Here is a 27942-nt window from a genome sequence, read left to right as displayed (position 1 = left end):
GGGTGTTGTGTAATGAGAGAGGATTAATTAGCAATCTCGTTGTGCGAGGCCCCTTGGGGAAGAGTGACCATAATATGGTGGAATTCTGCATTAGGATGGAGAATGAAACAGTTAATTCAGAGACCATGGGTCAGAACTTAAAGAAGGGTAACTTTGAAGGTATGAGGCGTGAATTGGCTAGGATAGATTGGCGAATGACACTTAAGGGGTTGACTGTGGATGGGCAATGGCAGACATTTAGAGACCGCATGGATGAACTACCACAATTGTACATTCCTGTCTGGCGTAAAAATAAAAAAGGGAAGGTGACTCAACCGTGGCTATCAAGGAAAATCAGGGATAGTAGTAAAGCCAAGGAAGTGGCATTCAAATTGGCCAGAAATAACAGCGAACCCGGGGACTGGGAGAAATTTAGAACTCAGCAGAGGAGGACAAAGGGTTTGATTCGGGCAGGGAAAATGGAGTACGAGAGGAAGCTTGCAGGGAACATTAAGACGGACTGCAAAAGCTTCTATAGATATGTAAAGAGAAAAAGGTTAGTAAAGACAAACGTAGGTCCCCTGCTGTCAGAATCAGGGGAAGTCATAACGGGGAACAAAGAAATGGCAGACCAATTGAACAAGTACTTTGGTTCGGTATTCACAAAGGAGGACACAAACAACCTTCCGGATATAAAAGGGGTCAGAGGGTCTAGTAAGAAGGAGGAACTGAGGGAAATCCTTATTAGTCAGGAAATTGTGTTGGGGAAATTGATGGGATTGAAGGCTGATGAATCCCCAGGGCTTGATGGACTGCATCCCAGAGTACTTAAGGAGGTGGCCTTGGAAATAGCAGATGCATTGACAGTCATTTTCCAACATTCCATAGACTCTGGATCAGTTCCTATGGAGTGGAGGGTAGCCAATGTAACCCCACTTTTTAAAAAAGGAGGGAGGGAGAAAACAGGGAATTATAGACCGGTCAGCCTGACATCAGTAGTGGGTAAAATGATGGAATCAATTATTAAGGATATCATAGCAGCGCATTTGGAAAGAGGTGACATGATAGGTCCAAGTCAGCATGGATTTGTGAAAGGGAAATCATGCTTGACAAATCTTCTGGAATTTTTTGAGGATGTTTCCAGTAGAGTGGACAAGGGAGAACCAGTTGATGTGGTGTATTTGGACTTTCAGAAGGCTTTCGACAAGGTCCCACACAAGAGATTAATGTGCAAAGTTAAAGCACATGGGATTGGGGGTAGTGTGCTGACGTGGATTGAGAACTGGTTGTCAGACAGGAAGCAAAGAGTAGGAGTAAATGGGTACTTTTCAGAATGGCAGGCAGTGACTAGTGGGGTACCGCAAGGTTCTGTGCTGGGGTCCCAGCTGTTTACATTGTACATTAATGATTTAGACGAGGGGATTAAATGTAGTATTGTAGGGGAGGACGAAAACCCCCTCATTTTACCCAGAAGGAAAAGGGCTGTGGGATCAGTCTGGGCTGTGAATTGAAACCGATGGAAGGAAAACTTTGGGACACAAATGAATTTTAAAAGAGCAGACAAGGCATGCAGGGGATAAAAGGGGGTGCATTCATGGAGACCCTCCCCCCCGCCCAGTGTTTGGACTCATAGGAAAGGGAATTTAATTTGGAACTATCTACCAGAAAGTTTGAAATCCTAAAGTGCACATGGAAGAAACTACGAACTTTAATCGAATTTGGGATTTTTTAAAAGGTGTATGTTGGGTCAGCAAGAAAAGGGGTGGGGTCAATATCAAAAGGGCCAGTTTGGACATTGGAACTAATCAAATTGTCTGGGAACTGTATACCCTCGAAACTTGCCCCTTGAAAACATTAGCATTTAAACAATGCCACATACATATTCCAACACCTTTTTCATCAGGCATAGAAATATCTGGCTCAGGCCAGACTAGCACAATGACAACAGAAGGCCAATGCAATCAACACCCACTCAAACCTTGAGTAGGTTAACATCAGTGGGAAAAAAAACCCTCAATCTAAAACTGCTGCAATTTTCAAAATCAAAAGGTCCACCAATGAGAAGAATCGACTTCAGCAGGAGAGGCGGACTGGATAATCTGGCTATAAAAAAAGGGTTTCTGATGTAGGAAAAGAAGTGATGATTTTCCATGCCCTCGTCATCCAACAACCACAACCAGCAAGCCTCTCGACACTGAAGGAAAACCAGTGTCCGAAGACACCGAAGATAGAAGAAACAAACCACCAGACTGCGGAAGGCACAGTAGTGAGTATAACCTCTGGTCCCCAGAACTCCCAACTCAGTTAGGTCAGGAAAGGTGGGAGGTTGGGCATTGTACTGCTAAACTGGTGTAAAGATTTTCATTGGGTCCGTTTTAGTGGGATTTAGGGGGATTGTTTTGTTGGTGTATTGCTGTTTGTTGAGTTACACCTTGTCAAATAAATTGGAAGCCTAAAGTTCCTCTTGGAATCACCTTGTCTCAGTTCTATTGTATTACATCTCCTGATCGTGAGTCTTATGTCAGAACAGTGTAAGGGAAGCTAGGAGCGCCTCGAAAACGCTCAACTGTGTGTCACAGGCTAGGGAAGAAGGGGTTAGGAGTGTTTGACACTCACAGGTGCATCACAGGCTAGGCATAAGCTGTGGGGACGCACGAGTCTCAAAACCCCCTTCATAAGCTGTGGACACAGTCTCTCCAGGGGTGCTCTTGCAGCACTCAGGGTACCTCACAGGCCAGGCATAAGCTGTGAGGGCAGAAGCCCAGAGAGAGACACCCAAGGCACAACAACCCTGTGAAAACCCCTTACAGTATCTCCAAATTTGCAGATGACACTAAGTTGGATGGCAGTGTGAGCTGCGAGGAGGATGCTATGAGGCTGCAGAGTGACTTGGATAGGTGAGGTGAGTGGGCAAATGCATGACAGATGAAGTATAATGTGGATAAATGTGAGGTTATCCACTTTGGTGGTAAAAACAGAGAGACAGACTATTATCTGAATGGTGACAGATTAGGAAAAGGGGAGGTGCAACGAGACCTGGGTGTCATGGTACATTAGTCATTGAAGGTTGGCATGCAGGTACAGCAGGCGGTTAAGAAAGCAAATGGCATGTTGGCCTTCATAGCGAGGGGATTTGAGTACAGGGGCAGGGAGGTGTTATTACAGTTGTACAGGGCCTTGGTGAGGCCACACCTGGAGTATTGTGTACAGTTTTGGTCTCCTAACTTGAGGAAGGAACATTTTTGCTATTGAAGGAGTGCAGCGAAGGTTCACCAGACTGATTCCCGGGATGGCGGGACTGACATACCAAGAAAGACTGGATCAACTGGGCTTGTATTCACTGGAGTTCAGAAGAATGAGAGGGGATCTCGTAGAAACGTTTAAAATTCTGACGGGTTTAGACAGGTTAGATGCAGGAAGAATGTTCCCAATGTTGGGGAAGTCCAGAACCAGGGGTCACAGTCTAAGGATAAGGGGTAAGCCATTTAGGACTGAGATGAGGAGAAACTTCTTCACCCAGAGAGTGGTGAACCTGTGGAATTCTCTACCATAGAAAGTTGTTGAGGCCAATTCACTAAATATATTCAAAAAAGAGTTAGATGTAGTCCTTACTACTAGGGGGATCAAGGGGTATGGGGAGAAAGCAGGAATGGGGTATTGAAGTTGCATGTTCAGCCATGAACTTATTGAATGGTGGTGCAGGCTCGAAGGGCCGAATGGCCTACTCCTGCACCTATTTTCTATGTTTCTATGTTTCATACGCCTACTCTCTACTACATCTCAGCCCAGCAGCAAACCTTTCTCTTCCTCTCTCCCTCATAGGCTTATCTCCCCATTTTCTGCAGAAAGAACCTTATCCCAAATTCCTGACTGGATTTATTAGTGACTGTCTTATATTGATGACCCCTAGTTCCAGTCTCCCCCACAAGTGGAAAATCTCCTCTACATCTACCCTATCAATCCGCTTCATAATTTGAATGCCCTGTATTAGGACACGCCTCAGCCTTCCCTTCTCGAGAGAAATCAGCCCCAGCCTTTTCAGTGTTGGTACAACTGGTACAGGTTTAATCGCTCTGGGGCTGTGTTTCCGGCCTCCTGCGCCCCGGGTTGTGCCCCGGAGCGGTGTGAAAGGCGGTGTTCCGGCCTCCTGCGGCCCGGGTTGTGCCCCGGAGCAGTGTGAAAGGCGGTGTTCCGGCCTCCTGTGCCCCGGGTTGTGCCCCAGAGCGGTGTGAAAGGCGGTGTTCCGGGCCCTCTGCGCCCCGGGTTGTGCCCCGGAGCGGTGTGAAAGGCGGTGTTCCGGGCCCTCTGCGCCCCGGGTTGTGCCCCGGAGCGGTGTGAAAGGCGGTGTTCCGGGCCCTCTGCGCCCCGGGTTGTGCCCCAGAGCGGTGTGAAAGGCGGTGTTCCGGCCTCCTGTGCCCCGGGTTGTGCCCCAGAGCGGTGTGAAAGGCGGTGTTCCGGCCTCCTGCGCCCCGGAGCGGTGTGAAAGGCGGTGTTCCGGCCTCCTGCGCCCCGGGTTGCGCCCCGGAGTGGTGTGAAAGGCGGTGTTCCGGCCTCCTGCGCCCCGCCGCGATTCTCGGGTCCTGTTTAGCGGTGGCACTGAGTAGCACCGCGGGGAGGAGCTGCGCCGGGTGTACACCGCCTCTCGGTGCGACACCGGCAGGAGTTTGGGCTCAAATATAAGAACATAGAAACACAGAAACATAGAAAATAGGTGCAGGAGTAGGCCATTTGGCCCTTCGAGCCTGCACTGCCATTCAATAAGATCATGGCTGATCATTCCCTCAGTACCCCTCTCCATATCCCTTGATCGCTTTAGCCATAAGGGCCATATCTAACTCCCTCTTCAGTATCTCCAGTGAACTGGCATCAACAACTCTCTGTGGCAGGGAATTCCACAGGTTAACAACTCTCTGAGTGAAGAAGTTTCTCCTCATCTCAGTCCTAAATTTCTTACCCCTTATCCTTAGACTGTGTCCCCTGGTTCTGGACTTCCCCAATATCGGGAACATTCTTCCTGCAACTAACCTGTCAGAATTTGAAATGTTTCTATGAGATTTCCCTCTCTTCAACCTTTCTTCATAAGAACATAAGAAATAGGAACAGGAGTCGGCCATACGGCCCCTCGAGCCTGCTCCACCATTCAATAAGATCATGGCTGATCCAATCATGGACTCAGCTCCACTTCCCTGCCCACTCCCCATAACCCCTTATCCGCTTATCGTTTAAGAAACTGTCTATTTCTGTCTTAAATTTATTCAATGTCCCAGCCTCCACAGATCTCTGGGGCAGCAAATTTCATAGATTTACAACCCTCTGAGAGAAGAAATTTCTCTTCATCTCAGTTTTAAATGGGCGGCCCCTTATTGTAAGACCATGCCCCCTAGTTCGAGTCTCCCCCATCAGTGGAAACATCCTCTCTGCATCCACCTTGTCAAGCCCCCTCATAATCTTCTACATTTCGATAAGATCACCTCTCATTCTTTTGAATTCCAATGAGTAGAGGCCCAACCTACTCAACCTTTCCTCATAAGTCAAACCCCTCATCTCCGGAATCAACCTAGTGAACCTTCTCTGAACTGCCTCCAAATCAAGTATATCCTTTCTTAAATACGGAGACCAAAACTGCACGCAGTACTCCAGGTGTGGCCTCACCAATACCCTGTATAAATGTAGCAAGACTTCCCAGCTTTTATACTCCATCCCCTTTGCAATAAAGGCCAAGATTCCATTGGCCTTCCTGATCACTTGCTGTACCTGCATACTAACCTTTTGTGTTTCATGCACAAGTAACCCCCAGGTCCCGCTGTACTGCGGCACTTTGCAATCTTTCTCCATTTAAATAATAACTTGCTCTTTGATTTTTTTCTGCCAAAGTGCATGACCTCACACTTTCCAACATTATACTCCATCTTCCAGATTTTTGCCCACTCACTTAGCCTGTCTATGCCCTTTTGCAGATTTTTTGTGTCCTCCTCACACATTGCTTTTCCTCCCATCTTTGTATCGTCAGCAAACTTGGCTACGTTACACTCAGTCCCTTCTTCCAAGTCGTTAATATAGATTGTAAATAGTTGGGGTCCCAGCACTGATCCCTGTGGCACCCCACTAGTTACTGGTTGCCAGCCCGACCCGTCCGCCTGGATGTGCTCCCCACACTGCCCCCTGGGAAATCAGAGCATCCAGCCTTGCCAGCAGCGGTGAGCACTGTAACGTTAAGTATGAGTGTTGGCTCATTTAATGTGTTTAGCGATTTGTGTCGTGGGCAATGTTTCAGGGATGTTTCTGTGTGTTTTAACCTGTGTGTCCTCCCCATCCCCCCTCCCCCGCAACCCCCTTTCCCCTCCCCCTCCCTCTCCTCCTCCCACTCCTTCTCCTCCTCCCCCTCTCCCCCTCCGCCTCCCCTCCCCCTCCCCTCCCCCTCTCCCCCTCCACCTCCCCTCACCCCCCCTTTCCCTGCCCTGCACCCCCCCCTCCCCACCCCCTCCCCTCCCCTCTCATCCCCCCCCTCACCCCCTCTCCCCCTCCTCCCTCCCCTCCCCCTCTCCCCCTTCACCTCCCCTCACCCCCCCTTTCCCTGCCCTGCACCCCCCCTCCCCACCCCCTCCTACTCCCCTTCCCCCCTCTCCCCTCCCCTTCCCCCTCCCCTACCTCCCCCCCCTTCTCCCCTATCCCTCCCCTCTCCTCCCCCTCCCCTCCCCTCTCATCCCCCCCCTCACCCCCTCTCCCCCTCCTCCCTCCCCTCCCCCCTCTTCCCCTCCCCCGCACCCCCCTCTCCCCTTCCCCTCCACCTCCCCCTCCCCCACACCCTCCTCTCCCCCTCCACCTCCCCCTCCCCCGCACCCTCCTCTCCCCCTCCCCCTTCAACTTTCCCCTCCTCCCTCCCCCTCGCTCCCTCTCACCCCTCCCCCTCGCTCCCTCTCCCTCCCTCCCTCTCTCACCCTCTCCCCCTCTCCCCCCTCCCTCCTCCCACCCCCTCCCACTTCCCCCCCAAAACTTGCTGACCAAACGCAGACTGTCCCTGGCCGCTAATGTTCCTGCCCCGCCTCCGTTTCCCCTGAAAACAGAAAACCCTAAAATCATGCCCTTAGATCTTTTGTTTCCTTTGAAAAGTCTTGGCCAAGAGACAAGTCCCTTATACGGATCACGACCTATATTGGACAGGATTGTACCCATGTATAAGCTGACCTAAGTTGTACACTTTGAGAACATTGACCACAAGGGGTGAACTTGTGGGAGACACTCCTAACCTGGACTTTCAGGTATAAAAGGGGAAGCTCCACCCACCTTCATCACTTGAGGTCTTGGTAGTAAAGGTAACTTGTCACAGAGTGACCTTCTCTCAAGTATGGGCCTCGTGTGCATTTATACTGTATAGTAAGGCCATATCATTGGCGACGAGAAACTGGGATTTAAACCACGCGAGCATGGCCACTAGCAGCACAGAAGAGAGGTACTGTGTTGGTGATGCCCGGGACGATTTTATTGAGAGACTACACCAAAGTTTTGTCACTAAGGAACGGTTGGGACAGGATTCGGCCGACAAACGCTGGGCTCATCTCCTGACAGTTTGTGGATCCAGGACGTACTCTCTGATGAAGGACCTTCTAGCGCCAGAGAAGTTGGCGGACAAGAAGTTCGAAGAGCTCAGTAAGTTGATCGGGAACACCTTAAACTGGCGAGCAGCATGCACATGGCGAGACACCGGATTTACACGCATCGGCAGCGAGAAGGGCAAAGCGTTCCTGACTTGGTGGCAGATCTCCGGCGACTGGCGAGCCTATGTAAGTTCCCAGATGCATGCAGAGCGGAGATGCTGCGAGACTTTTTTATTGAGGGCATCGGGCACGCTGGGGTTTTCAGGAAACTGATTGAGACCAAAGACTTGACCTTGGAAGCGGCGGCCCTGATAACCCAGACATTTATCTCAGGGGAGGAAGAGACCAGAATGATGTATGACAAAAATCTTGGCTCAAATGCAGCAAACGACCTGGGAGTCAACATTGTTAACGTGGCACACAGTTCTCTCGGCAGACAAGGGCAATCGGACATGCCCGAGCATGTAGTCAAACCCAAAGGGGGAATTCAACGTCAGCGGTCACGTGGTGCGTATGTGCAGGAAGCCTGCAGCCAGGTTGATGTACAAGGAGGATGGGCCCGATGTAAGCCCTACGAGCCCAAGTGAATATTGGGGGAAATCGCTGGAAGCTGAAGTTCAGCGAGTTCATGTGGAGCACGTATACAGTTCATACACCAGGATGCCACCGATAATGATGGAAGTGCTCCACAATGGCATCCCAGTATCAATGGAGCTAGACACGGGGGCCAGCCAGTCCCTGATGATCAAACAGTTCGACAAGTTATGGGTGTCCAAGGGCAGGAGGCCAAAATTATTGCCGATTGATGCACTGCTACGGACATATCCAAAGGAGATCATTCCGGTGCTAGGCAGCGCCACGGTAGTCGTGACCCACAAAGATTCGGAGAACAGGTTGCCACTCTGGATTGTCCCGGGGGACGGTCCCGCACTACTGGGGAGGAGTTGGCTTGCTGTCATGAACTGGAAATGGGGCGATGTCAATGCAATTTCTTCTGTGGAGCGAGTATCATGCTCACAGGTCCTGGACAAATTTGACTCATTATTTCAACCCGGCATTGGCACTTTCATGGGGACCAAGGTAGTGATTCACATAAACCCGGACGCCAGGCCAGTGCACCACAAGGCCAGAGCGGTGCCGTACGTGATGCGGGAAAGATAGAAGGCGAATTGGACCGCCTGCTGAGGGAAGGCATCATCTCGCCAGTCGAATTCAGTGACTGGGCGAGCCCGATTGTGCCGGTGCTCAAGGTGGATGGGTCGGTCAGGATATGTGGCGATTACAAGGCCACCATCAATCGGGTGCCACTCCAAGACCAGTACCCGCTACCGAGAGCGGAGGACCTCTTTGCGACGCTATCCGGTGGCAAACTTTTTTCAAAATTGGACCTGATCTCAGCTTACATGACACAGGAGCTGGTGAGTGAGTCAAAGAAGCTGACCACCATCACGACACACAAGGGGTTGTTTGAGTACAACAGATGTCCGTTTGGGATTCGCTCGGCCGCCGCGATCTTCCAACGAAGTATGGAAAGTCTCCTCAAGTCGATTCCAGGGACGGTGGTTTTTCAAGACGACATCCTCATCACGGGTTGCGATACTGAAGAACACCTCCACAACCTGGAGGAGGTGCTACGCAGACTGGACCGGGTAGGTCTGAGACTGAAAAAGGCGAAGTGCGTCTTCTTAGCTCCAGAGGTAGAATTCCTGGGGAGGAGGGTAGCAGCAGACGGGATCAGACCTACTGCGTGCAAAACGGAAGCGATCCAGAGAGCACCCAGACCCCGCAACACGACTGAGCTGTGTTCGTTCCTGCGGCTCCTGAATTATCTTGGTAACTTTATTCCCAAATTGAGCACGCTGTTAGAGCCGCTATACATGCTCCTACGCAAAGGTCGTGAATGGGTCTGGGGGGACAGCCAGGAAAGGGCTTTTAATAGAGCACGCAATTTGTTATGTTCCAAAAAACTGTTAACGTTATATGACCTGTGTAAGAAACTTGTTTTAACGTGCGATGCTTCATCCTATGGTGTCGGGTGTGTGTTGCAGCATGTCAATGCCAAGGGTCAGTTACAGCCGGTAGCTTATGCCTCCAGAAGTCTGTCCCAGGCAGAAAGGGGTTATGGGATGGTAGAAAAGGAGGCGCTCGCATGTGTATATGCAGTAAAAAAAAATGCAACAGTACCTGTTTGGCAGGAAATTTGAGCTGGAGACAGATCACAAACCCCTACCGTCCCTTTTGGCCGACAACAAGGCCATAAATGCGAATGCATCGTCCCGCATACAGAGGTGGGCACTCACGTTAGCCGCCTATGACTACACAATTCGGCACAGACCGGGCACCGAAAACTGCGCCGATGCACTCAGCAGGCTCCCACTAGCCACCACTGAGGGGGCTACCGAGCATGGTGCTGAGATGGTCATGGCTGTTGAAGCTTTCGGAAGCGAAGGCTCACCCGTGACAGCCCGTCAGATTAAAGTCTGGACAAACAAAGACCCGTTACTGTCTTTCGTTGAGAAATGTGCCCTGAATGGGGACTGGGCAGCCACATACAGGGCATGCCCTGAGTAATTTAAACCGTTTCACAGGTGCAAGGATGAACTCTCGATTCAGGCTGATTGCCTACTGTGGGGAAACCGAGTAGTCATGCCCCAGATGGGCAGAGAGGTGTTTATCAGAGAACTCCACAATGAGCACCCGGGCATTGTCATGATGAAAGCAATTGCCAGGTCACACGTTTGGTGGCCAGAGATAGATGCAGACCTGGAACATTGTGTTCACAGGTGCAACACGTGTGCTCAGCTGGGCAACGCGCCCAGGGAAGGTCCCTTTAGCCCCTGGCCATGGCCCGCCAAGCCATGGTCACGCATCCATGTGGACTACGCAAGTCCTTTCATGGGGAAAATGTTTTTGGTTGTAGTAGACGCCTACTCCAAATGGATTAAGTGTGACATTTTCAAATCGAGCACATCCTCTGCCACAGTAGAAAGTCTACGGGCAATGTTCGCTGCCCATGGTCTGCCGGATGTCTTGGTCAGCGACAATGGCCCGTGCTTCACAAGCACTGAATTCCAGGACTTCATGGCAGGCAATGGAATTAACCATGTCAGAACGGCACCGTTCAAGCCGGCCTCAAACGGCCAGGCAGAACGAGCAGTGCAGAGAATCAAACAGGGGATGCTCAGAATCCAAGGGAGTTCCCTACCAAGCCGCTTATCACGCCTCCTGTTGGCCTATAGATCCCGACCACACTCGCTCACAGGGGTTCCACCCGCAGAGCTGCTAATGAAAAGGACGCTCAAAACCAGGTTATCCTTTATACACCCCACCATGAAATAAATTGTTGAGAGCAGGTGTCAGTCACAATATGACTACCATGACAGGAATGCAAGAGTGCGATGTATTGATGTCAATGACCCTGTTTTTGTCCTTAATTACGCTGCAGGGCCCAAATAGCTCGCAGGCACTGTGGTTGCCAAAGAGGTGAATAAGATTCTGGTAGTTAAACTTACCAATGAACAAATCTGCCGCAAACATGTGGATCAAACTAAAAGGAGGTTCAACAACCCTATAGAAGAAGCAGAGGAAGAACACGATGTAGAGTTCACTCCACCACAGGTGACCAAACACTGGAACCAAAGGGAGGAGAGCTCAGTCACTGTGGGCAGTCCAGACAGGCCTGAGGCACCGCAAACAGCAGACACTCAGGCCAGCGCCCAACAACCGGAGCCCCAACTCAGGCGCTCTACAAGAGAGCGTAAACCACCAGAGAGACTCAACCTGTGATCCCAATAAGACTTTGGGGGGGAGGTGACGTCATGTATTTAACTGTCATTGTAATCCATGTATAAGCTGACCTAAGTTGTACACCTTGAGAACATTGACTTCAAGGGGGTGAACCTGTGGGAGACACTCCTAACCTGGACTTTCAGGTATAACAGGGGAAGCTCCACCCACCTTCATCACTTGAGGTCTTGGTCACAAAGGCAGCTGGTCACAGAGTGACCTTCTCTCAAGTATGGGCCTCGTGTGCATCGACACTGCATAGTAAGGACATATCAAGTCCCACAACCCCCGAGATGTCTGTGCCCCTCTAATTCTGCCCTCCTGACCATCCCTGATTATAATCGCTCCACCATCGGTGGCCGTGCCTTCTGTTGCCTGGGCCCCAAGCTCTGGAACTCTCTCCCTAAATCTCTCCGCCTCTCTACCTCTCTTTCCTTCTTTAAGATGCTCCTTAAAACCCACCTCTGTCCTAATATCTACATACATGACTCAGTGTCAAATTGTGTTTAATAACACTTCTGTGAAGCGCCTTGGGAAATTTTGGTACATTAAAGGCGCTATATAAATACAAGTTGTTGTAAATGGAGTTGCGATACAGATCAGCCGTGATCTGTTTGAAGGCTCTCGGTGTTGAATGCCCCACTCCGGTTTTGATGATGATACGTCCAGTAACAAGACCTGGCAGTGTTAATCATAAAGCCATCAGGGGCAGCTCACCATCGAGCTTTAAAACAGCTTCCTTTAGCGAGGATGTCAGGGAACATACCCATCAGGAGCATTGAGTGTGAGCACATCAGGGAAGACCATCAGGGTCAAAGCACCCCCGCCCCCTCCGATTCTCCGCTGCAAACCTTTGTCTTCGAGAAACCTTCCCATGTGAGAAACACTTGGGAGAAATGTTGAGTTTTTTTGGACATCTGTAAAGATTGTTGAAGGCCCCAAAGGTTCCGGGGCCACGGGAACGGCAGCGGAGGGATGTTCGGAATGAACCGATTGTGGTCCAGCTGACAGGAATATTCCCACCATTGCTTGGCCTTTTTTAAAAGGATGGAAATGTCGCAAGTTCAGCCTTTGTGAGGTTTCAATGCGATCTTTCGTTCTCCCGGAGAGAGGGAGAGAGATCTGAAATTGCAGCAGTTCCTGTCTATTTCACACACCGATGTGGGTGCAGTACTTTTGCATAGCACTAGATGTCTCCAGCGTACTTTCCCACACTGGTGTCGCCGAAAGTCCCTCTCCTTAAGGCAGCCCACGTGGGCTGAAATTGTGCTGCATGTTGTTGATTAGGTCCACCATTGTAGGAATTGCTTTACTTTCATTAAAATGGTGCACGGTGCACTATTCCTGCACATTACTGTATTTGTTACATACATTGCACTGAGCAACTCTAACCCAGATAACTCAGAGCCCATTGTTTTAAATTACATACAATTTACAGCCTTTCCTGGTAAGTATGTCCTCTCAATTTTGGTATCACCCTTGTGAACCTATTCCTGTACTTCTCCAGTGCGCCTCTATATCCCTTTTAAAACATGGAGACTGGAACTGTACGCAGTGCTCCAAGTGCAGTCCAACCAAGCTTCCATACAAGTTTAAAATAACTTCTCCGCTTTTCAGTTCTATCCCTCTAGAAATGGAGTATAATGTGGGAAAGTGTGAGGTTATCCACTTTGGCAGGCAAAATAAAAAAGCAAATTATAATTTAAATGGAGAGAGATTACAAAGTGCAGCAGTATAGAACAACCTGGGGGTCCTTGTGCATGAAACACAAAAAGTTGGTATGCAGATACAGCAAGTGATCAGGAAGGCAAATGGAATGTTGGCCTTTATTGCAAGGGGGATAGAGTATAAAAGCAGAGAAGTCCTGCTACAACTGTACAGGGTATTGATGAGGCTACACCTGGAGTACTGCGTATAGTTTTGATCTCCGTATTTAAGGAAGGATATAATTGAGTTGGAGGCAATTCAGAGAAGGTTCACTCGGTTGATTCCAGAGATGAGGGGGTTGACTTATGAAGATAGGTTGAGCAGGTTGGGCCTGTACTTATTGGAGTTTAGGAGAATGAGAGGTGACCTTATTGAAACGTATAATATTCTGTGGGGGCTCGACAGAGTAGATGCAAAGAGGATGTTTCCCCTTATAGGGGAATCTAGAACTAGGGGGCATAGTTCCAGAATAAGGGGCCGCCCATTTAAAACTGCAATGAGGAGGAATTTCTTCTGTCAGAGGGTTGTAAATCTGTGGAATTCTCTGCCCCAGAGAGCTGTGGAGGCTGGGTCATTGAAGGTGGAGATCGACAGATTTTTGAATGTTAAGGGTGTCAACGGTTATGGGGAGCGGGCAGGGAGGTGGAGCTGAGTCCATGATCAGATCAGCCATGATCTTATTGATCAAAGCAGGCTCGAGGGACCGAATGGCCGACTCCTGCTCCTAACTCTTATGTTCTTAAATTAACCCCAGTGCTTGGTTTGCTTTTTAATGGCCTTATTAACCTTCTCTCAGTGACTTGTGTTTCTGTAGCCCAAACATCCTTTTGCATTTGATGCTGATTATCCCAGCAGCCTGTGGCCCCCGTATTCCTCCGAACAAAATGCCCCACCTAATGCATAAATTTCCCTTAATCATTTTTCCTAAACTCTAGACACAGCATCATGTTCTTCATCCTCTCTGTCATGTATGTATGCTTGAGTTTACTAGCCACCAGGTGGCGCCACTGTCGGAGGTCATTGGGCTGAGCGCACGTATGTGCAGCCCAGGTATAAAAGGCCAGCCATCTTGTGATGTAATCACTTTGGGCCCTAATAAAGTAGAGCCAGGTTTGTACCTGTTCGGAGGTTACAGTACTGAGTTATTGCATATACAACATTTGGCGACGAGATAACAAGAACCATCACATGCAAAAATGAGCACAATTGGAATTCTGGAGTGATTCGTGGAGGGAGATGATTGGGCAGACTTTGTCGCCCGCTTGAACCAATACTTCGTGGCCAATAAATGGAGGAAGAGTCAGACGCAGTTTGGTGCCAGGCAGTCCTCCTCACGGTTTGCGGTCTGAAAATCTATGGACTCATAAAGAATCTCTCTCTCCCTTAAGTCCAACGGACAAGGACTATGAAACGTTGTGTGCTCTCAAACCAGATGAAGGCATCATCATCTCAAGATATCAATTCTATATGCACGTTCGTTCTGAGGGTCAGGATGTATCGTAATTCGTTGCCGACTTAAGACGTCTAGCTGGACCATGTAAGTTCAAAATTGCATTGGCAGACATGCTGCGGGACTTCTTTGTAATCGGCATCAACCACGAGGTGATCCTGCGTAAACCACTGGTGGCGGAGAAGCTGGATTTGAGCAAGGTCATCACGATTGCCCAATCATGCATGATGACGGACAAAAGCTTAAAGCAGATATCATTAAAAGATCGGAACTCGGCAAGTACAGTAAACAAGATAGTATCGTTGTTTGGCAGAGCTGCATTTGGCAGGGCCTACCCGATTGCGTACTTGAAACTGTGGCTGCTCAAAGGCGCCAATAGGAATGAATCCGATATCACCGTGTTGGTTTTGTGGGGGAATCATCGGCATCATCAGTGTCAGTTTAAACAATATATTTGTAAAGGCTGTTCGAGAGTGGGACATCTCCAGCGCATGTGTCCGCAACTGAGCAAGCGTGCTGCCACACACAACATGGAGGATAATGACCAGTCTAGCGCGGGTCCGGATATGCAATCCAAGATACCAGAGGAGGAAGTGTATGGACTGTATTCATTCCTAACAAAGAGCCAACCGATAATGATTAATGTAAAACTTAATGGTGTGCCGGTATCGATGGAATTGGTCACGGGTGCGAGTCAATCAATAATGAGCCAGAGGACATTCGACAGGCTGTGGGATACTAAGGCTGTGAGGCCTCAGCTGAGCCTAGTCAATGCCAAGTTGCGTACGTACACTAAAGAACTCATAACGGTGATTGGCAGTGCAGTAATCAAGGTGTCATATGATGGTGCAGTTCATGGTTTACCGTTATGGATTGTTCCAGGCAATGGTCCAATGCTGTTTGGCAGGAACTGGTGAGAAAAAATCAAATAGAACAGGAATGAGATCAAAGCCTTGTCGTCGGAGGATGATACACCATGTGCTCAAGTGCTGAGCAAGTTCCCCTCGATGTTTGAACCAGGTATCGGCAATTTCACAGGAGCCAAGGTGCAGATCCACGTGGACTCGGATACAAGATCCGTCCATTATAAAGCTCGGGCAGTGCCATACATGATGACGGAGAAGGTCGAAATTGAACTGGACAGACTCCAGCGTGAAGGGATCATATCACCGGTCTAATTTAAAGAATGGGCCAGCCCCATTGTTCCCGTGTTGAAAAGTGATGGCGCTGTCAGGATTTGTGGAGACGACAAGGTTATGATCAACTGAGTTTCGAAACAGGATCAATACCCGTTACCAAAGGCTGATGACCTGTTTGCAAAGCTAGCCGTGGGGAAGTCGTTCAGTAAAGTAGATCTGACATGACACATGACACATAGAAACATAGAAACATAGAAACATAGAAAATAAGTGCAGGAGTAGGCCATTCGGCCCTTCTAGCCTGCACCTCCATTCAATAAGATCATGGCTGATCATTCCCTCAGTACCCCTTTCCTGCTTTCTCTCCATACCCCTTGATCCCTTTAGCCATAAGGACCACATCTAACTCCCTCTTGAATATATCCAACAAACTGGCATCAACAACTCTCTGCGGTAGGGAATTTCACAGGTTAACAACTAACAACTCTCTGAGTGAAGAAGTTTCTCCTCACCTCAGTCCTAAATGGCTTACCCCTTATCCTTAGACTGTGTCCCCTGGTTCTGGACTGCCCCAACATCGGGAACATTCTTCCTGCATCTAACCTGTCCAATCCCGTCAGAATTTTATATGTTTCTATGAGATCCCCTCTCATCCTTCTAAACTCCAGTGAATAAAGGCCCAGACGATCCAGTCCCTCCTCATATGTCAGTCCCGCCATCCCGGGAATCAGTCTGGTGAACCTTCTCTGCACTCCCTCAATAGCAAGAAAGTCCTTCCTCAGATTAGGTGAGCAAAACTGAACACAATATTCCAGGTGAGGCCTCACCAAGGCCCTGTACAACTGCAGTAAGACCTCCCTGCTCCTGTACTCAAATCCCCTATCTATGAAGGCCAACATACCATTTGCCTTCTTCACCGCCTGCTGTACCTGCATGCCAACTTTCAATCACTGATGTACCATGACACCCAGGTCTCGATGCACCTCCTCTTTTCCTAATTTGCTGCCATTCAGATAATATTCTGCCTTCGTGTTTCTGCCCCCAAAGTGGATAATCTCACATTTATCCACATTATACTGCATCTGCCATGTATTTGCCCACTCACCTAACCTGTCCAATTCACCCTGCAGCCTCTTAGTGTCCTCCTCACAGCTCACACCACCACCCAGCTTAGTATCATCAGCAAACTTGGAGATATTACACTCAATTCCTTCATGCAAATCATTAATGTATATTGTAAATAGCTGGGGTCCCAGCACTGAGCCCTGCGGCACCCCACTAGTCACTGCCTGCCATTCTGAAAAGGACCCGTTTATCCCAATTCTCTGCTTCCTGTCTGCCAACCAGTCAGTACATTACCCCCAATACTATGTGCTTTAATTTTGCACACCAATCTCTTGTGTGGGACCTTGTCAAAAGCCTTTTGAAAGTCCAAATACATCACATCCACTGGTTATCCCTTGTCCACTCTACTAGTTACAACCTCAAAAAATTCCAGAAGATTTGTCAAGCATGATTTCCCTTTCATAAATCCATGCTGACTTGGACCGATCTTGTCACTGCTTTCCAAATGCGCTGCTATTACATCTTTAATAACTGATTCCAACATTTTCCCCACTACTGATGTCAGGCTAACCGGTCGATAATTACCCGTTTTCTCTCTCCCTTCTTTTGTAAAAAGTGGTGTCTCTAGGAACTGATCCAGAGTTGAAAGACTGCTGGAAAATGATCACCAATGCATCCACTATTTCTAGGGCCACTTCCTTAGGTACTCTGGGATGCAGACTCCTAGACCCTGGGGATTAATCGGCCTTCAATCCCATCAATTTCCCTAACACAATTTCCCACATAATAAGGATATCCTTCAGTGCCTCCTTCTCACAAGCCCCTCGGTCCCCTATACTTCAGGAAGGTTATTTATGTTTTCCTTCATGAAGACAGAACTAAAGTATTTGTTTAACTGCTCTGCCATTTCTTTGTTCCCCATTATAAATTCACCTGAATCTGAGTGCAAGGGACCTAGATTTGTCTTCACTAATCTTTTTCTCTTCACATATCTATAGAAGCTTTTGCCCAAATAAAATAGAGCCAGGTTTGTACCAATTTGAAGTTTACAGTATTCAGTCTGTTGAGTTATTGCATACACAACACTCTCTATATCCTCACTGTGCTGAAATCAAGACTTACGGTTGTAATATAAAGAAGAAAGACTTGCGTTTATATAGCGCCTTTCACGACCACTGGGTGTCTCAAAGTGATTTGCAGCCAATGACGTACTGTTGGAGTGTAGTCACTGTTGTAATGTGGGAAAGGCAGCAGTAAATTTGCACACAGCAAGCTCCCACACACAACAATGTGATAATGACCAGATAATCTGTTTTAGTGATGTTGGTTAAAGAATAAATATTGGCCCCAGGACACCGGGGATAACTCCCCTGCTTTTCTTTGTAACAGTGTCATGGGATCTTTTACCACCTGAGAGGGCAGACGGGGCCTCGGTTTAATGTCTCGTCTGAAAGACGGCACCTCCGACAGTGCGTCACTCCCTCACTACTGCCCCTCCGACAGTGCGGCACTCCCTCAGTACTGCCCCTCCGACAGTGCGGCGCTCCCTCAGTACTGCCCCTCCGACAGTGCAACGCTCCCTCAGTACTGCTCCTCCGACAGTGCAGCACTCCCTCAGTACTGCCCCTCTGACAGTGCTGCACTCCCTCAGTACTGCCCCTCTGACAGTGCGGCACTCCCTCAGTACTGCCCCTCCGACAGTGCGGCACTCCCTCAGTACTGCCCTTCCGACAGTGCGGCACTCCCTCAGTACTGCCCCTCCGACAGTGCGGCACTCTGCCAGCACTGCACTGGGAGTGTCAGCCTGGATTTCTGTGCTCAAGTCCCTGGAGTGGGACTCGAACCCACAACCTCCTGATGTCGGGGTGTGTGAGTGTGTTACCCCCTGAGCCCCGGCAACCAATCCCAGAAACAGCACTGTGATAACGAGTGGTTTAACTGTTTCTAGCCGTGATGGTTGAGGGATAAATATTCGGGCCGGACGCCGGGGAGAACTGCCCTGCTCCATGAGGCCAAATTCTGGGTATCAGTGGCTGGATCGACAGGTTTAGATTTTGTATCTCAACGCCCCTTCCCTCACTCCGATTTACGCATTGCACGCACCACTCAATGTACAATTAACGCTGAAGGTTATTTGTTTCAGATGCACGTCGCACTTTAAACAACATGTGCTTGTCAGTAATGTTTCTGGATGCAAACTGACACTGGGGAGATTGAATTCTGCTTAAAATTCAATTGCCTTTCCATCACAGCCTGAGCTGCAATTTCTGCCAGATTTGTAAAGTGTAATATTTTTGCTCTTTGTTGCGAAATGCCAATTTCTATTTTGGAGGCTGTGAAGGGAATCATCGTGTGTAAAACAGCTGTGTATTGATGATATTATGTGTGTGTGTATGTGTGTGAGCGACGGGAAATCGTGAGCGACTGTCAAACTGTGGATGCTATGCCCCCCGGTGTTTCAGTGTGAAACTGCGCCACTGCGGGTCAGGGAGGCCCCGGGGTTTAATGCCCCAGTCTGTGCTCAGCGAACGCAATCCTGTCGGCGTGATGATCAGCGTTCCAGGATCATCCACAGTACCCCTCGGGGAGGGAGGTGGAAACCAGTTCCCCGCTCCTGATCACTGTCCCATCATCTCTGTTTAATACACTGGAACACGAGGAGGCCATTCAGCCCCTCGAGCCTGTTACACAGGAACAGGAGGAGGCCATTCAGCCCCTTGAGCCTGTTACACAGGAACAGGAGGCCCATTCAGCCCCTCTAGCCTGTTACACAGGAACAGGAGGAGGCCATTCAGCCCCTCGAGCCTGTTACACAGGAACAGGAGGGGGCCATTCAGTCCCTCGAGCCTGTTACACAGGAACAGGAGGGGGCCATTCAGCCCCTCGAGCCAGTTACACAGGAACAGGAGGAAGCCATTCAGCCCCTCGAGCCTGTTCTGCCATTTAACGAGATCGTGGCTGATCTGTGACCTAGCAACAACAACAACAACTTATATTTATATAGCACCTTTAACATACTGCAACGTCCCAAGGCGCTTCACAGGAGTGTTATGAGATAAAAAAATAACTCCATGTACCCACCTTTGGCCCATATCCTTAATACCTTTCGTTAACAAAAATCTATCAATTGTAGTTTGAAAATTAACAATTGATCTCGCAGCATCTGTCGTTTGCAGAAGAGAGTTCCAAACTCCGACCACCCTTCGTAAGCTGAGCTTAGTTAATTGGCCAGTTAGTAAAAACTGGTTCCCTAAACAGGCCAGTGGTGAGTCAGCTAGAAGCAGCATAAAAAGAGAGGGCTTGGCCCAGACTTGCTCAGAGTGCAGCAGCAGCTCAAGGTGCAAAGATAAAGTTTGGTAAGTGGGAGAGTTCGGGTAAGTGGGAGCGGGAGGTGGTGCTTTGTCTTGTTTTCCCCACCAGCGCTGACTTCCCGACCTGGGAGGAAAAGAAAACGAAGTGTGACATCACAGCCAAGAGGGTAAATGATTGGCTGGTTGATTGGTGAGTAGTTTTTCTTTTTTCTTTTTTCCTTATCTTGTGAGTAAGAGCCCTTTGACATTGGTGCCAAATTAGGTTACCTTAAGGGTTAAGTCATGGCAGTAGAGCCCAGACCCATGTCATGCTCCTCCTGTGACATGTGGGAAATCAGGGACACTTCCAGTGTCCCTGACGACTATGTGTGCAGGAAGTGTATCCAGCTGCAGCTCCTGTTAAACTGCATTGTGACACTGGAGCTGCGGATGGATTCACTCTGGAGCATGCGTGATGCTGAGGATGTCGTGAATCGCATGTTCAGTGAGTTGGTCACACCACAGGTAAAGGTTACAAAGGCAGATAGGGAATGGGTGACCACCAGGCAGAGCAGGAGTAGGAAGGTAGTGCAGGAGTCCCCTGCAGTCATCTCCCTCCAAAACAGATACACCGCTTTGAGTACTGTTGGGGGAGATGGCTCATCAGGGGAGGGCAGCAGCAGCCATGTTCATGGCACCGTGGCTGGCTCTGCTGCACAGGAGTGCAGGAAAAAGAGTGGGAGAACTATAGTGATAGGGGATTCTATTGTAAGGCGAATAGATAGGCGTTTCTGCGGCCGCAACCGAGACTCCAGGATACGTTGTCTCCCTGGTGCAAGGGTTAAGGATGTCTCGGAGCGGGTACAGGACATTCTGGAGGGGGAGTGTGAACAGCCAGTTGTCGTGGTGCATATAGGTACCAACGATATTGGTAAAAAACGGGATGAGGTCCTACAAGACGAATTTAGGGAGCTAGGAGTTAAATTAAAAAGTAGGACCAAGGGTAATAATCTCAGGATTGCTACCAGTGCCACATGCTAGTCAGAGTAGGAATCGCAGGATAGCTCAGATGAATACGTGGCTTGAAGAGTGGTGCAGAAGGGAGGGATTCAAATTCCTGGGACATTGGATCCGGTTCTGGGGGAGGTGGGACCAGTACAAACCGATGGCCTGCACCTGGGCAGGACCGGAACCAATGTCCGAGGGGGAAGTGTTTGCTAGTGCTGTTGGGGAGGTTAAACTAATATGGCAGGGAGATGGGAAGATATGCAGGGAGACAGAGGGAAATAAATGGAGGCAGAAGCAAAAGGTAGAAAGGAGAATAGTAAAAGTGGAGGGCAGAGAAACCCAAGGCAAAAATCAAAAAGGGCCACATGACAGCAAAATTCTAAAGGGACAGAGTGTTAAAAAGACAAGCCTGAAGGCTCTGTGCCTCAATGCGAGGAGTAATCGTAATAAGGTGGACGAATTAACTGCGCAGGCAGTTGTTAATGATTATGATATAACTGGGATTACGGAGACATGGCTCCAGGGTGACCAAGGCTGGGAACTCAATATCCAGGGGTATTCAACATTCAGGAAGGATATACAGAAAGGAAAAGGAGGCGGGGTGGCGTTACTGGTTAAAGAGGAAATTAGCGCAATAGTAAGGAAGGACATTAGCTTGGATGATGTGGAATCGGTATGGGTGGAGCTACAGAATACCAAAGTGCAGAAAACGCTAGTGGGAGTTGTGTACAGACCACCAAACAGTAGTAGTGAGGTTGGGGATAGCTTAAAACAAGAAATTAGGGATGCGTGCAATAAAGATACAGCAGTTATCATGGACGATTTTAATTTACATATAGATTGGGATAATCAAGCTTGTAGCAATGCGGTGGAGGAGGATTTCCTGGAGTGTATTAGGGGGGGTTTTCTCGACCAATATGTCGAGGAACTAACTAGAGAGCAGGCCATCTTAGACTGGGTATTGTGTAATGAGAGAGGACTAATTAGCAATCTTGTTGTGCGAGGCCTCCTGGGGAAGAGTGACCATAATATGATAGAATTCTTTATAATACGGAGACTGACAGTGTTAATTCAGAGACTAGGGTCCTGAACTTAAGGAAAGGTAACTTCGATGGTATGAGACGTGAATTGGCTAGGATAGACTGGCAAATTATACTTAAAGGGTTGACAGTGGATAGGCAACGGCAGACATTTATAGATTACATGGATGAACTTCAACAATTGTACATCCCTGTCTGGAGTAAAAATAAAACGGAGAAGGTGGCTCAACCGTGGCTAACAAGGGAAATTAAGAATAGTGTTAAATCCAAGAAAGAGGTATATAAATTGGCCAGAAAAAGCAGCAAACCTGAGGACTGGGAGAAATTTAGAATTCAGCAGAGAAAGACAAAGGGTTTAATTAGGAGGGGGAAATAAAGTATGAGAGGAAGCTTGCAGGGAACATAAAAACTGACTGCAAAAGCTTCTATAGATATGTGAAGAGAAAAAGATTAGTGAAAACAAACGTAGGTCCCTTGCAGTCAGAGTCAGGTGAATTTATAATGGGGAACAAAGAAATGGCAGACCAGTTGAACAAATACTTTGGTTCTGTCTTCACTACGGTAGACACAAATAACCTTCCTGAAATACTAGGGGACCGAGAGTCTAGTGAGAAGGAGGAATTGAAGGATATCCTTATTAGTCAGGAAATTGTGTTAAGGAAATTGATGGGATTGAAGGCCGATAAATCCCCAGGGCCTGATAAGCTGCATCCCAGAGTACTTAAGGCAGTGGCTCTAGAAATAATGGATGCATTGGGATCATTTTCCAACATTCTATCGACTCTGGATCAGTTCCTATGGATTGGAGGGTAGCGAATGTAACACCACTTTTTAAAAAAGGAGGGAGAGAGAAAACAGGGAATTATAGACCGGTTAGCCTGACATCGGTAGTGGCGAAAATGTTGGAATCAATTATTAAAGATGAAATAACAGCACATTTGGAAAACAGTGACAGGATCGGTCCAAGTCAGCATGGATTTGTGAAAGAGAAATCATGCTTGATAAATCTCCTAGAATTTTTTGAGGATGTAACTAGTAGAGTGGACAAGGGAGAACCAGTGGATGTGGTGTATTTGGACTTTCAAAAGGCTTTTGACAAGGTCCCACACAAGAGATTGGTGTGTAAAATTAAAGCACATGGTATTGGGGTTAATGTACTGACGTGGATAGAGAACTGGTTGGCAGACAGGAAGCAGAGAGTCGAGATAAACGGGTCCTTTTCAGAATGGCAGGCAGTGACTAGTGGAGTGCTACAGGGCTCAGTGCTGGGACCCCAGCTCTTTACAATATACATCAATGATTTAGATGAAGGAATTGAATGTAATATCTCCAAGTTTGCAGATGACACTAAGTTGGGTGGCAGTGTGAGCTGCGAGGAGGATGCTAAGAGGCTGCAGAGTGACTTGGATAGGTTAGGTGAATGGGCAAATGCATGGCAGATGCAGTATAATGTGGATAAATGTGAGGTTATCCACTTTGGTGGCAAAAACAGGAAGACAGAATCTGAATGGTTACAGATTAGGAAAAGGGGAGGTTCAACGAGACCTGGTTGTCCAGGTACATCAGTCATTGAAAGTTGGCATGCAGGTACAGCAGGCGGTGAAGAAGGCAAATGGCATGTTGGCCTTCATAGCTAGGGGATTTGAGTATAGGAGCAGGGAGGTCTTACTGCAGTTGTACAGGGCCCTCGTGAGGCCTCACCTGGAAAATTGTGTTCAGTTTTGGTCTCCTAATCTGAGGAAGGATGTACTTGATATTGAGAGAATACAGCGAAGGTTCACCAGACTGATTCCCGGGATGGCAGGACTGACGTATGAGGAGAGACTGGATCGACTGGGCCTGTATTCACTGGAGTTTAGAAGGATGAGAGGGGATCTCATAGAAACATATAAATTTCTGACGGGATTGCACAGGTTAGAGGCAGGAAGGATTTTCCCGTTGCTGGGGAGTTCCAGAACCAGGGGTCACAGTCTGAGGATAAGGGGTCAGCCATTTAGGACCGAGATGAGGAGAAACTTCTTCACTCAGAGAGTTGTGAACCTGTGGAATTCCCTACTGCAGAGAGTTGTTGAGGCCAGTTTGTTAGATATATTCAAAAGGGAGTTAGATATGGCCCTTACGATCAAAGGGATCAAGGGGTATGTAGACAAAGCAGGAAAGGAGTACTGAGGCTGAATGATCAGCATGATCTTATTGAATGGCGGTGCAGGCTCGAAGGGCCGAATAGCCTAATCCTGCACCTAATTTCTATGTTTCTATGTTTCTTTGTGTGTAGAAGTGTTTCCGAACTCATTCCTGAAAGGTCTTGCTCTAATGTTTGGACTCTGTCCCCGAGTCCCAGACTACTCAACCTGCTGGAACAGTGTCTCTCTATCTACCCTCTCTGTTCCCCTTAATATCCTGATAACATCGATCACATCACCTCTTAACCTTCGAAATTCTAGGGAATACAACCCTACTTTGTGTAATCTCTCCTTGTAATTTGGAGTCCAGGTATCACTCTGCTAAACCTACGCTGCACTCTCTGAGGCCAATATAACCTCCCTATTGTGTGTGTGTGAGCTGATGCCTGGAGGAGGAACGGATTATGTTTGGCTGTGATGCCCCTCACGGTAGAATAGTACGTTGCCTTTCCTCGCACAAGAAGGATCAACACTTGGCTGAGTTGTGTCGGTAACCATCGCCCTAGCAACAGCCTTCGAGCAAGGTGGAGAGAAAAGGGAAGTGACCGTGATTCAATCAACCAGCTGATTGGTTGCTAAAAGACTGATTGCATCTGCCAGGAGTCCATTCCATATTCGGTGTATGAGAAATAAACGCACGATTGTTTTAGAAACATCAATCACGGTCTAATATGAAAACAAATTGGCAGTGCAAGCCCTGGGCAGAGAAAGTTTGTCCGTGGACCCACCCAAGGCCCGAATCACCAGCCCCGCGAGAGCGAGTTTGGAGGTGGGCCCGCTGTCCACACAGTTACAGAAACTTTACATCAGCATCGGCCACATCACCCAAGTGCCTGGCGGTGTGTGTTGTTAGTCGGTGTGATAGGAGGGGTGAGGGTGGTTAGTGAGATGGGGATGTGATAATGTAGAGAGAGAGGGCTGGGTGCGGGTGCACGGTCAGTTGGTGTGAGTAAGGATGTGCAGGAGTAGGGTAGGGAAGGCAGAGTGATGGGGATGTGATGAGAGGCACAGCAGGATGAGGTTGAGTGGGGCTTTGCAGTAACGTTTCCTGATCTACTGAGATCACTGAAAGGTTTGCACCACTGCAGCCTGGTCCTCCTGACCACATCCCTGCTGGTGACCTCCTGTACAATGTGCAACCAGGCTGTTAGTGTCCTGGGGAGGTCCCTTCCACCCATGGGAAGGGAAGAGAACCTCCCTGTGTGCTGTAACTCCCTCCATAAACATCTGTCGGGAGTGACGGGAGAGCCTGGGTACAGCCCGGCCCCTCTGTGCTGATTGTCAGTGTGTGCAGCACCTCGATGCTGTAGAACACTGACAGCACCACTGTCAATATCAATGTGGACATGGTCCCTTTCAGGAAACCAGCTGATGATGTGTCATCAGATGATGTCATCAAACCAGCTTCCTTTTAATTGGCCGTGAACCTTAACAAGCCCCAATCTAGGGGATGTCGTGGGGGGAGAGGAAATGGAGACAGGAATGGGGTTGCGGCCCACCTCAGACATTGCCCGCCCCTCTCTCTCCCGCCCCGGATATCGCCCGCCCCTCTCTCTCCCGCCCCGGATATCACCCGCCCCTCTCTCCCTCGCCCCGGACATCGCCCGCCCCTCTCCCCCGCCCCGGATATCACCCGCCCCTCTCTCTCCTGCCACGGATATCACCCGCCCCTCTCACCCCCGCCCCGGATATCACCCACCCCTCTCCCCCGCCCCGGATATCACCCGCCCCTCTCTCTCCCGCCCTGGATATCACCCGCCCCTCTCTCCCCCGCCCCGGACATCGCCCGCCCCTCTCTCTCCCGCCCCGGTTGGAAGAATTGGGCCCTGAATGTTGGGCTCGGTGTGGGCCGGAGAGTCATACGCGGGCGACTTTTACCGGCAAGGAGCCACCTTTGTGTGGGGGTAGATTCTGTTTGAGTGCGTGCTCGGGTCAGACGTTACTGGCGAGGCTGCAGCGAGCTGGTCGTGGCGAGCTACGCGGAATTTCAGACGCAACTTACGCCCTGCGCAACTCAAGTCTCCGCCATCTTTTGCGCTGCTTTAAGAAAACTGATTGTGCGGGAAGCCGGCCCTGCCCACAGAACTGGCCACGCCCCCAGGTGGAATTAATCGCCATGGCGAGTTCCCGCAGGTTGTGCCCGTTGGCGACCCTCTGAGGCGGTTCTTCAAAGCCAACGGGTTTTGTCACCACACTGGCAGCAGTCGGCACCTTTTAAAAGTTATTAAACATTAAAAAATATTCCATTTACTTCGAAACTGACCTGTGGACACCAGCCAAAGTAGTAAATGATTCTATATAGTTTTTTAAAAGTATTTTTCAGCGATTTAAAATCTAGGGATGGAAATTCGGTCGCGCCTCGGTTGCTCCAGGAAATGGTTTGCATCTCCAGCCGTAAAATTCACCAGCGGGGCCCTGAGTGTGGGGTGGGGGCAGGGCCCTGAGTGTGGGGCGGGGGCGGGGCCCTGAGTGTGGGGCGGGGGCGGGGCCCTGAGTGTGGGACGGGGGGGGGCCCTGAGTGTGGGGCGGGGGGGGGCCCTGAGTGTGGGGCGGGGGTGGGCCCTGAGTGAAGGTGGGTCCTGAGTGTGGGCGGGGTGGGGCCCTCAGTGCGGGTGGGGCCCTGAGTGTGGGGCGGGGCCCTGAGTGTGGGGCGGGGCTCTGAGTGTGGGGCGGGGGTGGGGCCCTGAGTGTGGGCGGGGTCCTGAGTCTGGGCGGGGGCGGGCCCTGAGTGTGGGCGGGGCCATCAGTGTGGGTGGGGCCCTGAGTGAGGGTGGGTCCTGATTGTGGGCGGGGACGGGCCCTGAGTGTGGGCGGGGCCATCAGTGTGGGTGGCGCCCTGAGTGTGGGGCGGGGCCCTGAGTGTGGGGCGGGGCTCTGAGTATGGGGCGGGATCCTGAGTGTGAGGAGGGGTGGGGCCCTGAGTGTGGTGCGGGGCCCTGAGTGTGGGGCGGGATCCTGAGTGTGGGGTGGGGGCGGGGCCCTGAGTGTGGGGCGTTGCCCTGAGTGTGAGGAGGGGCGGGGCCCTGACTGTGGGGCGGGGCCCTGAATGTGGGGCGTTGCCCTGAGTGTGGGGCAGGGGCGGGGCCCTGAATGTGGGGCGGGGTCCTGAGTGTGAGGAGGGGCAGGGCCCTGACTGTGGGGCGGGGCCCTGAATGTGGGGCGTTGCCCTGAGTGTGAGGAGGGGCGGGGCCCTGACTGTGGGGCGGGGTCCTGAGTGTGGGGCGTTGCCCTGAGTGTGAGGAGGGGCGGGGCCCTGACTGTGGGGCGGGGTCCTGAGTGTGGGGCGTTGCCCTGAGTGTGAGGAGGGGCGGGGCCCTGACTGTGGGGCGGGGTCCTGAGTGTGAGGAGGGGCGGGGCCCTGACTGTGGGGCAGGGTCCTGTGTGTGGGGTGGGGGCGGGGCCCTGAGTGTGGGCGGGGCACTGAGTGTGGGCGGGGGCGGGCCCTGAGTGTGGGTGGGGCCCTCAGTGTGGGCGGGGCCTGAGTGTGGGCGGGGCACTAGGGGAGGCGTTACACACCTCTCTCAGGGCGCTAGGCCGGCTGGGCAAGGGACAATCCCCCCGAGCTAAACAGCCGGCCTCGGAGCGCCCTGAGAGAGGCCTGGGGGGGAGGGGCATGGCGGGGGAGGGGGGGAACAACAATCACCAAAACATTCCCAACCCCTTGCTCACCCCACATCAATCAAAATAAATCATTAAAATT

The sequence above is a fragment of the Pristiophorus japonicus genome, chromosome 13, assembly GCF_044704955.1.
Source record: "Pristiophorus japonicus isolate sPriJap1 chromosome 13, sPriJap1.hap1, whole genome shotgun sequence".
Taxonomy (NCBI): domain Eukaryota; kingdom Metazoa; phylum Chordata; class Chondrichthyes; family Pristiophoridae; genus Pristiophorus; species Pristiophorus japonicus.
This window is presented reverse-complemented; position numbering follows the sequence as displayed.